Genomic DNA, 12886 nt, shown 5'->3' on the forward strand with positions numbered 1-12886 from the left:
TGAGGGGCTTACAAACAACAGAAATTTATTTCTCACAGTCTGGAGGATGGGAAGTCCACAGGACTTGGTGTCAGTGACTTACTATCTTCTTGCTGTCACTTCAGGTGGTAAGAAGGCACGAGTGATCTCCCTGGGGCCTCTGTTATAAGGGGACTAATCCCATTCATGAGGGATTCACTTTCATTACCTAATGACCTCTCAAGGTTTCACTTCCTAATACCATCACAGCGGGGGTTAGAATATCAACATATGAATTTTAGGGAGACACAAACATTTAGACAATAGCAGTTTCTGCATAAATAAGATTCACATAACACTGTATATTACATGGGTCACATAACACTATCTAGTACATGGGTCACATAACACTATCTAGTACATGGGTCAGATGGAGGTTGTGCATTAGGTCTATAGAATCAACATGGGGAGCTAAATTAAGTGACCAATAATTCTAAATCTGCTTTGAGTTTAGAATATTAGGATAATATTAAGTGTATCATAAACAAGTCTACATGCACTGTTTGGCTGCTGACATATAACCTCTCTTTGAAGGTGTTATTTTCCTAAACACACACCTGGCAGAGTATGTTGATATCACGTGATCATGTCTTTATTTTCTCAGCAGTTAAATAAAAGAAGACCACTGATAGTTGAAGGATTTTAAAAAAATTATTGGTTTGATTTAGGACGGTGCTTTTGAAAATGTGTTCCTGAAGAATAATGATTGTGCAAGCTGTTCATAAACATTAGGTGAAAACTGGGCTCCGAGGATTTATATGTTTGAGCAAACATGGGTGAAAAAAAGTTAAAGTGGTCTCTTGCAGGAGAGCTTAGAACTTTTAAAGCGCTAATGAGGGGAGGCCCAGTTCTCAGTCAGATGGGAGAAGCAGACTCCCATCAGACTCTCTTAGTGGAGAGCTCTTAAAAGTTAACAGGAACAGATGGATTGGAGACTAGAATCGAAGTACCAGTGAAATAGCTGTGAATTTATCATTTTCCCCGTCTTGTGTATGCTGGGCTGGATTTAAGGTATCGAGAACCCATAAGTAGACTTCTGTATGGACAGAAGGAGTTGGGGAGAAGCCCTCTAGTTAGATTTGAGGAGTAGGAAAGGGGTCCGCTGGCAGTGACAGGGGGCAGCAGGGACATGCAATGATCTAAAATTCTGAAGAGGAAGCTTCCTCTCCATTTGGAAGGGCTCTGGTCCAAAAGGGTGGGAATGAAGCCCTGTTTTCCTGTTTCTCTGTCCTTTTTCCCCTTGGTTCCAAACACGAGTACAGTTGAGGTAAGTACACAGCAGAGCAGAAAAAAAAAGCCCCATCTTTTTGGCCAAAGACCTAAAAAAGAGAGTCTATGGGAACAAAGAGCCAGAAAGATCATGGAGGTCAGAAAAGTGACCCAAGAAGGTTGTCTATGAACTCCTGTGCTGAGCCCAGAACTACACATGCATGATCTAACCTTAAACAATACACCAAAGAAGTTGAGAATTGTAGTAAGCAACAGACCGTCGCTCACGTCTCAGAATGGCCATGGGTGGTGCATCCACGGGGCAGATCCTAAAAACACTTCAAAGACTTTGAAGACAGAAATGACATTGAAATAATAACCCACAAATGACTGTTTTGAATATGTGACTGGAACCAAACCGTATTTATGGCCTGCTAAGACAAAAATATCAACATTTCCCAGAGGATTAAAACGAGTCTCAAAGCATAATGTTTCAAATGTTCAGGAGCCAGTGCAAATTTATCTGGCATACAATGCTTAGCAGCCTTTTGAGATGGGTAGAGGAGGTTTTGGGACTTGTATAAAGGATAGGTGGGTTTTTTTTTTCTTCCTGTTTTTATAAAGACTCAACTCATGAGACAAGTTGTACAAGTTGTCTTCATTTGTAGGATAGTTGTTTTTAATTCCTCAAAGAAGTGGGTTGTAAAGTTTGTGATATGAAGGCTTTGGCCCATCCATCCAGTGACATGATCTTCAATTTGCTTCTTTATATTGGGGAGATCTTTAGCTAAGAGAAATCAGAAGATTCCCATGTGCTAGATTTAGAGCTGTTTGTCTTTGGAATGTCCCCCCGACGCCCCCAGCACTGGGTACATAGTTTCGCTTAGCTTAGGGAAGAAGACCTAATTAAAAAGTTTCTATCAGATTCTGAATATCAGTTTCCAACTTGGCTAACTTCTGACCATAAAGCTACTTAAATCATTTCAATTATCTTATCAAGCTTCAGCTGGGACAAGCAATTAATAATTCTGGCAGTATTGGACAACCCCGTACTACCTTCCCAAGATACAGAGTCACTCCCAAGATAGCCAAAATAAGGGACTTTATTCCTGCCGGCTCTGCTAGGTTGGGTTCGTATCAAAGAACTGAGCCCTGAACGCGACATGGTGTAGTTTTTTAAATATATTTTTTACTTCTTTGTCTCCCATATATATGGTAACACACAAACATGTAGTCTGATTAAGTGGTCTCATGTTACAAGGTCATGAGTGGTATTGTCATATACACGTACAGCCAGGTTGCCTTGAGGTTTGTTTGTTTGTTTGTTTTCTTTCCTTAGGGAGGGGACCCTACCACACTGGAAAGAGTCACTAGGACCCTAAGCCACAGATGGAATGCACCCCCCATTTCTGCCTGGCCATACATTTTTGGCTCCCAAGCTGACAGTGAGCTGCCTGAATATATAAGCACCAACAACCTACATGTCCCAGGCAGTCAGAAAGCCAAGCGAAGTTCTCAGGACACAAAATCAATCAAACAAAAAAGGCAATATCTGTCCTTGGGAAGGAAAGGATTGGCAACCAATGGGCACCCCAAAATCCAATTCACAAAATCTGAATTTAGAAAGGAATTTGGGAAGAGATTTTACTTTTCTTTCTTCTTTTTAAAGTTGAATTATTTACTTTCACAGAGAGAAAGAAAGAGAGAGAGAGAGACAGAAAGAGAGCAACCAGGGTAGGGGCAGAGAGAGAAGGAGAGAGAGAATCCTAAGCAGGCTCCATGCTGCCAGTCCACAGAGCCCCACGCAGGGCTCGATTCCACAAACCGTGAGATCATGACCTGATCAAGAGTCGGATACTCAACTGACTGAGCCACCCAGGCACTCCTACCTTTCCTTCTTGACCAAGCACTATGGCGCTCCAAGAGTGCAGACTTTGGTAAGAATTCTCGCCCTTTGCTGGATTCTGACAGTTTTCCCAGATCCTGTCTACAGCCTCCAGAGCAAGTGGGGTTAAAGTAGAAATGATAGCTCTGGTATCTATCAGAATTTGGTACAGTTTTCCAACAACATTCATTTTAGTATCCCCCTGTCTAAGGGACTAACTGATAACAGTTTACCAGAGAATCCCTCAGAGTACCATCAACCCAGGGCGGAGCAGGCCCTCCTTCGAGGCTTAAGAGGGGGCTTTTGAGTTAGTGTGGAAGGATTTGACAAAACCTTCAAGGACAGTCTTCTGTACTGTCCCAGTTGATTGCCAGGGAGACACCGCTTTCTGGGCCAGTGTTTTGAGGATAGACCCCTAGAAGGGTGCAAAGGAGGAGGCCCAGGTGTTTTAGGTTTCTGGCCTTGGAGCTTTTGAGGTTGGATGGCCACTAACCTGGTAGCTTCGGTGTATAGTCTAATGGTCTCTTCAGAACATAAAGGCAATTCAGACAGAAGACTTGTAGACTGAGGATAGAGGGGAATAGCAGGAGATACAACAGTCTTATCGTCTTTTGTTTTAGGTACCTCTTGGGTCTTTAATTTTTCATTAGCTTTCTGCAAGGAAACCTGCAATAGGAAGCTATTTTGGAATCATGAAGTCTTTTAGAGGCTTCTGCGAGCTAATTAAAATAGGTATCCCATTCTGTTTGCTTGATTTGGGAAACCTTGCTTTCAAATGCCTTTCTTACAGGAACAATGTTGTCTAATTGGAACGTTCCCCATAACGGCCATTGTAATTCTAGTTGTCTTGGTAAGGTTGTACCGTGTCTGTAGATATCTGCAGCTTCCAGGACTGTAGTTCTGAGGCATAAAATAAGCGGGTGTGCTGTGTGGTCCACACTCAATTCTTTGCAACTTTTAGGATCCCATTTCTTTAGCTAAACCTTCAGTCTCTTGGAGACAAATTAACGCCCAAAAGGGATGTGCCCCTGGGTCAGAGACTGTGTGTCTTTTACAGTGTGCCTTGTGGCAAGGAAGTTTTCTTGAGGTTGGTGCATAAACTTGGTTGTCAAGTTTACCCATTTCTTGACAGCTTAATTTAGCATGTGAATCTTCGAGTTAGGTGGTGAGTGCTCCAACAACTTTTAAGTGCGTACCCCCTGCCCACCGACTTTATGGCTTTGGCTTCCCGGATTCCGATTAGCAAGAAACCTATTATTCTCTCCACAAGATGTCTTTATGGGGGAAGATGCCCTGATGGCTTTTAACAGGCCGATTTGTGCCTATTTCGATTCTGATGGTCAGAACAGTCTGAATTTCCTGTGATAACTTATTTTCCTGAGGGCCTCCCCACCTTGGTTTATGCTGTGGACTTATCTAAAGGCTTTGTGATCCTCTAACAGCTCCCAGCCAAGGTGGACTCCCAAATATAACTATCCTGGAACCTCTCTGGGATCCCAGAAATTTTCTAGGAATTTTAACAAGCTCTGGAACCTTTATTCCAGATACCTATATCGCTGCTGGGAAGGGGCAGAAAGAGAGTGAGAGAGAGAGAATCCCAACCAGGCTCCATGCTGTCAGCTCAGAGCCCAACGTGGGGCTTGAACTCACGAACCGTGAGATGGTGAGCTGAACCGAAGTCAAGAAGCGGATGCTTAACTGACTGAACCATCCAGGTGCCCCTATTTGTTTTTTTTTTCTCATAAAGATTGTTTGGTTCGGAGAGCTCACACGAGAGAGTGGAGCTCAAATCCGAGAGCAACTTACCTGGCTCTCAGTAATGAGGAGAGGAAGAGTGAACTCAAAGGGTTCGGTAAGTGTGTCTCATGCTCAGGCTGTTAGCAGTCAGCTTGAAATCCCATTCTTTGTTGCCAAAACCTGTTGAAAAACGATGAAAGCAAACAATTTAGGTGATACAAACTTTAACACTGGAGAAAGTAGACAGCCTCCTGTGGAGAACTGTAAAATGGGCCAGAAGCCAGGAAGCTTTTGTACGATAAAGAACAAAGAACAAAAGAGACAAACATAGAAAACATCTCATTGTCTAGGGCCACGCAGTCGATCTTGTTGGGGGTGAGAAGACCCAGAGCTGGCTTGGCATCTGAGAGTGGCTGACTGGATATACTGTGACTTTGGTCAAGTGGAGCATTTACAGGGACATGAGAGTTATCTAAGTTTCAGTTTGCTTATGTGGCACCCTGGCGGGAGAAGCTCCATCTTGAACCTCGAAGTTATTTCAACATAAGTCAGTTGTCATAATCTCATTTGAAATGTGTGCTGAAGCTGTCAGATAACTTGATCATTCGTTATTCTAGGCGAATAAGGGTTTAAGTGGAATTCAACATTTGCTCAGGCATTAGTTTTACTGTCCATAAATAACAGAAAGACAAGCTAGAGAAGAGAGGCCATGAGTGAGAAATAAATCTCATGTTGGCTTTATGCCTAGGACTAATGAAGGAAAAGAAGGTTGGCCAAAATGAACAATAATTCAAAGGGGGAAATTGTATATCTTTTAATTGATTTTTTTCATAGGGTTCATAACCCTGAGATATCAGAACTTGTGGCCAAAATTGGGGTTTGTCAAGACCACAGCAGAGACGTCACCTTGGGCACTCTGCATACCAGAAGCTCAGGTAGAAAATAAATTACACACACACACACACACACACATACACGCACACGCACACGCACACAAAAAGTAATATCTTAACACTGACATTGACCCTGTCTAGTAGCAGCCAACTTCCTGTCTTTTACTAGCATATTGGCCCAAGTGTCACAATTCAAGACTGAGTGCACTTTGCTTTTATGATATGAGTCATGGTAGAAAAAAAAAAGGCATTTGGATAACTACACAATTTTTCTTGAGACTCTCAAATAATTAGTTACTTCTATATAAAAAGAACAAAAAAAAAGCAGGGGCAACTGATTGTATATACTCACTCAGTTTACTTAGCTTTCAATTTAAAAATGCATCATTCCATCCTACTTCCTAATAGTCTTGAATAATTTCCTAATACTTGCATATGTGAGGGAAATACAAAAAAACAAGCAATACATTTGTAAGCCCAGGATTGCAGTTAGGTGCCATAATAGTATCTCTGTGAAAGATAGTTTAAGCGTACTTTTACTGGAAGAGAGGATTAAATATTATAACAGTGTTTTTATTCTGTTTCCTTTAGGTTATGAGAAAAGTTTATAAATGTTTTATTATATTTATCATACACAGTACTTTGTTTTTCCTTCGTTTATAGTTCTCTGTAGGCTCTTTCTTCTACTTGGATAACATTGTGTAAAAGTAGACATCCAGCAGAGAGGGGCTTCATCGCTTAGCACCCGAACCTTACCCTTTCTTAACTTCAGTTTCCTTACCCATAAGGTGGGAATAATCCCAGTCCGTCCTCGTCACCAAGTTATTGTGAAGATCAATGACAATATAGCACTTGATAAATGGATATACTATAAAAATACTGATTCATATCATCATGACTGTTTTGTCTTTGATATGTTCCATCAATCCGTGCCTATCAAAACACCACCTTAATTAAAACTGCTTGGCACCGTTTATTTCCACGTAAACTTTCCATCCGTACACTGTCTCTTAATCTCAGTATTTGAGTTGCTTCTTTAAGTGTTCATACTAATAGAATAACGTGGGTATATGAGTATATAAGATACCAAAGCACTACTACAGGGCTTTGTATATCAGTTGAATTCAATAAATGTTCATGGACAGGAACCCATAAATCCCAGTGCAAGGGTGGGTAGGTGGATATGTTCATTCCCTGCTCAAAGCCTGTGTTGGTTTTTCAATGCTCAGCATAGAGTTAGGAGAGAAGATCCTGGAACAAGACCACCTGCGTCTTATCTCAACTTGCTCATCTTTTGCTGTGTAATATTGGATAAGTGACCTAAAATTCTCTTCACTCTGCCTGTTCAGTTGGTAGAATAAGGATGATATCAGTATCTACTTCATAGGATTATTGTCAACTATAAAAAAAGGGAAGTACTTAAAACACTGTTGGGCGCATAGTAAGGGCTTCTTAAAAAGCATTTGCTGCTGTTATGTGGACACAGAGGGAAGTCTGGAGGAAGATTTTGCACTATCTGGTCACTGTGTATCTCATCTTGACCATGCTACAACCTCTATCCTCACGCAAACTCTTCCACACACACACTGTTTTACTCCAGCCATGCCTGCTTTCAGTAAATTCTTGGATCATGGAATTTGGCCTACTTTGTCCTGCCTTAAGGCATTTATACCTGCTCTCTCATCCACTTAGAATAGTCTTTTCACTTCTTAATTCCTATTTGTCTTTGAGAGCTCATTTAAAATATCACCTCCCTGGGGATGTCTTCCTTAATCTACAAGATTGGTTAATATCCCCCTTTTAATCATGAACATAATCACTGTATCTCTTTGTCCAGAGCACTAATCATAATCATCATGAAATAATTACTTTTGAAATTCATTTTTTGCCTGTCCGGCTAAGATTCTGTATTCTCAGAATTTAGCACAGTATCTGATAAGTATTTGTAGAGAAACATAGACAGTTCAGAGTGTATTTAAATTATAAATACCAGATGAGATGATACAGGAAAAACTACCTTGTATTCACTTAATACTACACAAATTTAAATCATCATTGTGATTATTATTATCCAGTACCATTCAATTTCCTTCAGATCATCACCAACATAAACAGCCCAGGATCTATAAAATTTCCTATATAATCCATGTTCTTCCAGCAATCATGGAGGCTGGGAAAAGGCTATCACAAAGCTGTCATACACAAGTATAATTTTAGAAAATGAGCAGGTTGTTCAGATATGTCTACAGCACATTTTTGGGGGAAGCATATTGGATAGTTATTAAATAACATGCCTCTAGTCTTAATCAGACTTGAATAAACTGATCAACCTCCCATTCAAGGCAGAGCTTAAAACAGGTTTTCATTAACATCTGGTATTTCCCAGCTCGCTTTTCTCATTATTAAAGCCAATAAATGGCTCGGGTTGAAATTATTCTCAGAGGGTCTTTAGAAGAGAATTGACCAGCGCTGTTTATTACTTTGCTTTCCAAATGTTGCCCAAAATATCCTTTGGTAATCAATGCATGACTAGCATTCTAGAACCTATTAAGGACAAAGAATTTGGAATCTGCTATGCTCTAGGCTTCACTCCTAGTAGAAACTCTGTTAATTAATTTGCTAAGAAACCTTTTATATAAGGGACCTATTTAAAATATTAATTCCTCCTTGAAATTCAGTTCAAGTAAAAAGTTTACCCTTGCAGACAAACTTGTATATTTTCTCTGATTAATCATGAGTTCTGTATAAACCAAAATATTTCCATTTGTTCTTTTTCTTCTGATACAATCTTGGCTAACTATAGTAACCAACTTACTCTAATTTTCCATGAACATCTATGTATTTATCACTTCCTGAGATTTTTGTTCTATGCTCTATGTAATTTAATTGCCCTGTGTAATACACTGTCAAATTTTGTATGGGGGCTCACAATTAAGCAAATACATGTAAATTCTAACAAGGCAGTTAGAAACAAGGCAAGAAAAAACGTGACATTAATTCTGTATAATGCCTTCTGTACATGAGTCATAAGTCTAAGCTCCAGACATATCCCAAGGTTGCTGGATGCTTACAAAGCTTTAAGGAAGTAGATTATTTATTTTCTTTTACCCTCATAGAATAACCATTTAGATAAATATGTATGTCGTGATTTATTTCTGAAGCATCAAGAAAGGGGCACCACGGTCATTTATTAGATCTTAACTCCAGCATGAGTCTCTCCTTGTCCTCTTTTTGCATTGACTTGTCCTCAAGGACGTGTCCCATTTCTAAGCTGTATGATGCAACCAACCAACCAACCATGTAGCAAGTGACATTGCAGAATCAAGTAGATGCTAGATGCTATCTGGAGGTGCAGCCATGACCTTTCTCCTTTTCATTTCTTACTAATTAAAGAAAAACAGCACAGGAACCTGGCAGGACAGAAGGACAATGTAATTTGGGGTTAGTCATTGGTACTCCACTAACTGCTGTGCACTTGGCCAAGTTACTTAACTTCTGTGTGCCTCAGTATCTTCTCATGGTAAATCTTTTGATGCTGTTATAAGCATTGCATGAAATCGTGTATGAATAGCCAGCTGAAGAGTAGGTGATTTCAAGGATGTGTTATTGGTATTAGCGCTCTTGCTATTAATAAGAACACTGGGGGGCGCCTGGTTAGCTCCGTTGGTTAAGTGTCTGCCTCTTGATTTCTGCTCCGGTCATGATCTCAGGGGTTCATGAGTTTGAGCCCCACATCAGGTTCTGTGCTGACAGTGCAGAGCCTGTCCCCTCTCTCTCCCTCTCTCTCTGCTTCTCCCCTGCTTGTTCTCTCTCTCTCCTCTCTCAAAATAAATAAAAAAAATAAAAAAAATGTTTATTAAAAAAATCTAAAAAAAAGCATTGCTAGCCTCTGCGTGCCCTCTTTACTCTCTTTGGTGAGTCAAATCAGTAAGTGGGTGATTTTGTGACTGCAATATGTAACTAGCTAAAATAAACTCCTAATTCAAACAAACCGATAAACCAAACAGGGAGAACTTTAATATCTTTTCACTTATATGCACTAAATTGGAGGAGGTAAAACTGTGTTATCAATCCATCAACAGCTGATTGAGGGAGGAAAGTGTGTGCAATCTCCTTTTACCAGTATAACCATTACTGTTAGGCTTTCTCTCAGGCCTCTGCCCCCTAGATGTTTGGAGTCTTTCCCATAGTCTTCTCTCCTGCCTTGTCTACTTTCTTAGGCCTGCTTCCACGATCTTCCCCCAGGATCATTCTCTCTACACAAGGCTCTCTGTTTGCTGAGAGTCTCAAGTTTAGTGCAGTCGGTATTAGTAGATGACAAGGGCTTCCCGTAGAAAACCTTCTAGGTGACATTTGCATTTGAATAGAATGTTTAGCAGATGAAGTGAGCAGCATTTTTGCATACAGGTCCTTTTTGGTTTCACCTTGGTAACATTTACCAAAGGATTTTTTAAATTGAATACTAATTATAAGAGATACTGATATCACAAGGGAAAAAATGATCAAATCCATGGTGCAGACACTTGGCCAAACGAAATTAAGCAAATTCATTTACTGTCATACCACTCGGAGCTCTCAACGCACAATACGCATTGTGTTAAGCAGACGCTGGATTATACAGCCAATAATTCAACAATAATTCTTAGAGCACCTCCTATATACCAAGGCACTGTTCAGTAGGTATGACGATATAGTGCTGAATAAGGTAAGATCCTTGCTTCATGGATCTGACAATCCAGTGTTAAGGATTGTTGTGGTGGGGAGGGGTCAGAAAAACACATAAACAAGATGCTTTGAGATCATGTGAACTTTTAAGGAGAAAATAAAGTACTATGATATGGTAGAGATTAACTGGTGACAAAAGACTACATTGGATACACTGATCTGAAAACTGACTGAAGAAGGAAGGAAAAAGCTCTACAAAGTTCCGAGATGGGAGAATTTCAGAAAGCAAAAACAGGAAGTGGGAAGAGCCAGGGCAGGAATGAGCTTGGCAGGTTCACTTTATAAACATTGACGATTTGAAATCTTTTTGCCTGAAGTTTGCAAATGAATAAATAGTGTCCACAGAACATACTTTGAGAAAAAGTGCTCTCTATAGCTTAGCTATCCCCATGCTGTTGGCATGAGTCCCTCTGCTTCCTGCCATCATCTGTGAAAGGGGCTGAAATAACCTATCTCATAGATGTGTTATAAGAAATTTTTAAAAGAGCCAAATAGAACATCTGGTACATATATATACTCAATATCTGTCAATATCTTTTCATTCTCTCACTTTTGAAAATTGTTAAAGGAGAGAAGATTTTAGCGTATGTGCATTTTCACTGTTTACTTGTCTGTACTATAAAGAATTATTGCTAATTTGTTCACACTGTTATCATTTAATCTCATTAATAAAATCTGATATCATACTAGCAAAGCAGAGAAAGAAAAGTGTAAAGGTTATAAAATGCATGTACATGACAACAAAATATGAATTTTTTTTCACCGTCAAATGGCAGAAACTTAGTAGGTGCAGGTAAAATCGTAAAGTAACGAAATGTTTTGTCTTGTTTTGTTTTTCCTGAAACGAAATTTTAATCATAAAGACATGTATTAGTAAATATACAGGGCATTCTAAATATAACTATAGATGATCACTAGGTCCATTAATTCCATAGAAAGAAATATAATACCAGGTTACCTAAATTAAATTCAGTCTCTTGTTCAAAAAAAATGAAAAGTATTAATCCTTCAATTTGTTCAAGAGGGAACCGTTAGGTGAACTTTTTACAGTGGCTCATTTTCTACAATTTTGGAAGAAAAAAAGTTAGACATGGGGTCGATTTTAAGTGTGAGCAGAAAATTATCTGTCAAAACAAATACTCTTATATGACTTAGAATGGGCCTATTTAAAGGAAAGATAAAGATTTCTGTCTGAAAGATTTTAATCTTAAACATACAGTATTAATACGTCTCACACCTTTTACTTCCAATATTATAGGCAACTTAGAAGTAAAATAAGATTATGCATAAGTAATTTGTTTTCATCCTTGCTGCCACAGAACTCACATGGGGATTCTTGACAGGCAAATTAGTCAAATACAGGATAAATGAGTAAAATGAAAATTGAAGGGCCAGTGGAATAAAGTAAAATTGTAAAATGACTGAGGCTTTAAAAAATAAAACAATGCACGTTCATTATTCAAAAACAAACTAGTACAGAGGGTAGAAGTGAGAGATCCACTGTCCCTAATCATAGTTTCACTTTGCAGTGGTAGCCATTTTTAAAAGCATGATTCGAATAGTTCAAAACATTTGACACACAAGCAACTATATCAAACAATTTTACATAAATGGGTATACTATTAAACATAACTTTCTTCACCTGTTTTTTAACTTCTCAATATACTTTGGAAAATGTTTCTATCAGACACAGCCTAGTATCTCTTATCAACGCTACCTGGTTTTCTATTTAATAGATTTGTCACAATTTGTTTAGCTAGTCTCCAATTATGGTGAACATTTAATTATTTCTATTGTTTTGATTTCACAAACAATGCTATTCTGAAATTATACCTATAAGACCTGCCATGCTGTCTGTTGATTGCTTTTGGCTCCTAACATCTGCCCTGCTCCACGTAGAACTAGGCCCTATGGCCTAGAGAAGAAGTGGCTAGAACATGTTCCCATAAAAATAGCTGCAACTGAGGGTGTCAGAAAGTGACTTTGCCACATTCCCACAGCACCTGCCTAGCTCTGTAAATGTGCATGCAGAAAACATCTACTGTTTTCACTATAAGCTCATTGACATAACTTGGAATTAATTTTATACTGTCAGAATATCTAAAATAGGATAAGGACATTGGATTAGCATGTTTTTAATTTTTCTACCCCCTTTCCCCATCACACACACACACACACACACACACACACACACACACACACACACAGGAGAACCACTGCTCCTGACCATTACTTCTTTGGTGTACTTCAGTATAGGAGCTAGTCCATCATGATAGCAATTTCCTACGGAAGTGTCTTTCTTCAGACTTTTCAGCACCTCTTTTTGTGACACCATACTGTACCCACATCCTCCATTCCCATCTCTAGAGAGGACAGTTGTCTAACTTGTCTAGGAGCAAGTTGTCTAACTTGCTCCATT

At 39.3% G+C, this 12886-nt stretch overlaps 1 long non-coding RNA gene across 1 annotated transcript in view; it reads right to left on the bottom strand.

The window, feature by feature from the left end:
- The window catches only part of LOC123385172, a 24059-nt gene continuing 11173 nt past the window's right edge, over positions 1 to 12886 (bottom strand). The window contains exons 2-3 of the long non-coding RNA XR_006597333.1: positions 4919 to 5029; positions 1 to 2014 (exon numbers count right to left, since the gene is read on the bottom strand). This is a non-coding gene — a long non-coding RNA (uncharacterized LOC123385172). The remainder of the gene's footprint in view (positions 2015 to 4918; positions 5030 to 12886) is intronic.

The sequence above is a fragment of the Felis catus genome, chromosome B1 (assembly GCF_018350175.1).
Source record: "Felis catus isolate Fca126 chromosome B1, F.catus_Fca126_mat1.0, whole genome shotgun sequence".
Lineage (NCBI taxonomy): Eukaryota > Metazoa > Chordata > Mammalia > Carnivora > Felidae > Felis > Felis catus.